The sequence below is a fragment of the Chrysochloris asiatica genome, unplaced genomic scaffold, assembly GCF_000296735.1.
Source record: "Chrysochloris asiatica unplaced genomic scaffold, ChrAsi1.0 scaffold00095, whole genome shotgun sequence".
In the NCBI taxonomy this organism is placed as follows: Eukaryota; Metazoa; Chordata; class Mammalia; order Afrosoricida; family Chrysochloridae; genus Chrysochloris; species Chrysochloris asiatica.
In genome coordinates this window covers 2,298,948-2,301,203 of record NW_006408613.1, presented here as the reverse complement: position 1 = coordinate 2,301,203, position 2,256 = coordinate 2,298,948, and the positions used below count along the sequence as shown (strand labels likewise).

Here is a 2,256-nt window from a genome sequence, read left to right as displayed (position 1 = left end):
ATTCTTTGATCCTCATCACTAAGTCTTTCAAGTCCTCTTCAGATCCAGCAAAGCAGATTGTGTCATCTGCATAATGCAGCTTATTAACGAGCCTTCCCCAATATCTAGGATACCTTCTTTTTTATATAGTTCAGCTTCTCAGATTTTCTGTTTACCATACACAGTGAGTACGTATGATGAAACGCTACAACCTGACCAACATCTTTTATATTTTAAACCATATAGTATCCCCTTGTCAAACAACTGAATCTTGGCCTATGTACAGGTTCTATACGAACACAATTGCATGTTCTGGAATTCCCATTCTTCATAATGTTTTTTATGATCCATCCACACAATACCTCTGCATAGTCAATATTAAACTAGTAAACATCTTTGTTTGTGCTCTTTGCTTTCATCCAAGATTCACCTGACATCAGCATAACCCCCATTCCATGCCTCTTTTGAATTTCTGCCAACTCCCTGTCTGTGTACTGATGCACCCACTTTTTAATTCTCTTTAGCAAAATTTTACATGCATAGATAGTAATGATGCTGTTTGAAATGTCTGCATTTTGTTGGATCACCTTTATTTGGAATGGGCACAAATATGTATCTCTTCCAGTCAGTTGGCCAGGTAACTGTCTTTCAAATTTCTTATTACAGACTAGTGAGTACCTACAGCACTCCATCAGTTTATGAAAACATTTCAATTGGTATTTCATTAAATCCTAGAGCCTTGTTGTTTTCTTGTTTTCCTTTTGGCTGGATACAATGTACTTTATTGATGGTACATGACAAGGCTGGGCTCTCTAAGACCCTCCTCTTGTCCAGGGAGGTCTGGGTGGAAACTGAGTCGAGGATGGGTGCTTCTCAGTGTTGGGGTATTGAGTTGGGGTAAGGACATCCTAGAAGCTGAAGGCCTCTCTAGTCCTCTAATGCTGTATCTGGGGCTGGTGGTCTAGGGGGCTTTTATTCCTCAGAGACCATGTGAACCATAAAGTCCACCACCATGTTGCTGTAACCAAATTAATTGTCATACTGGGAAATGAGCTTGACAAAGTGGTCATTGATGGCAATGCCAGCCCCAGCATCAAAGGTGGAAGAGTGGTTGTCACTGCTAAAATCACAGGAAATGGCCTGGTCATCAGTGAAGCCCAGGACCATCTTATGCCTGCTTCATTACCTTCTTGATGTCATCATAATTGACAGCTTTCTCAAGACAGCTGGTCAGATCCATGATACATATGTTGGGAGTGGGGACACAGAAGGCCATGCCAGTGAGCTTCCCATTCAGCTCGAGATGATCTTGCCCATAGCCTTGGCAGCACCAGTAGATGCAGCGATGATGTTCTGGGTAGCCTCATGGACATCATAACACAGTTTCCCAGAGGGGCCATCCACAGATTTCTAGGTGGCAGTGATGGCATGGACCATAGTCATGAGTCCCTCCATGATGCCAAAGTTGTCATGGATGATCTTAGCCAAGGGAACCAAACAGTTGGTGACGAGGGAGTTGTCATACTTCTCATGGTTCATGCTCACCACAAACATGGGGGCATCAGCAGAAAGGGCAGAGATGATTACTCTTTTGGCACTACTCTTCACATGAGTCCAAGCTATCTCTAAGGTTGTGAAGACAGCAGTGGACTCTACAACATACTTAGCACCAGCACCACCTGACTTAATGTTGATGGGCTCTCACTCCTGGAAGATAAAAGGATGGGCTTTCTGGTCTCAGTCATGTCAGTGCGACTGAAGTTACCATGGGTGGAATCATACTGGAACATATAGACCATGTAGTTGAGGTCAATGAAGGGGTCGTTGATAGCAACAACCTCCACTTTGCCAGAGTTAACAGCATCCCTGGTGACCCAATACTCCAATAATGCCAAATCTGTTAACTCCAACCTTCATCATCATATCTCAGAGATGCAGCTGGGCCTACAAGAAAAGATGCAGCTGCCTGTTGAACAGGAGGAACAAATATTCTGAAGCCTTGTTTTTCATTAATGCCTTCAGTGCAGCTTAGACTTCTTCCTTCAATACCATTGGTTCTTGATCACATGCTACTTATTGAAATAGTTAAATGTCAACCAATTATTTTTGTTACAATGACTATGTGTATTCCTTCCATCTTCTTTGATGCTTCCTGAATTGTTCAATATTTTGCCCAAAGAACCCTTCAATATTACAACTCAAGGCTTTAATTCATGGCCCCATATTTATTAACAAAAAGAGCAACTCAAGACTTATCTTGAAGTACAATTATGTCTC

General features: G+C 42.2%; 1 pseudogene; it reads right to left on the bottom strand.

The window, feature by feature from the left end:
- Positions 1–951: 951 nt before the first annotated feature.
- Positions 952–1,899, bottom strand: LOC102813055 (annotated as a pseudogene).
- Between the last annotated feature and the right edge of the window lie 357 nt (positions 1,900–2,256).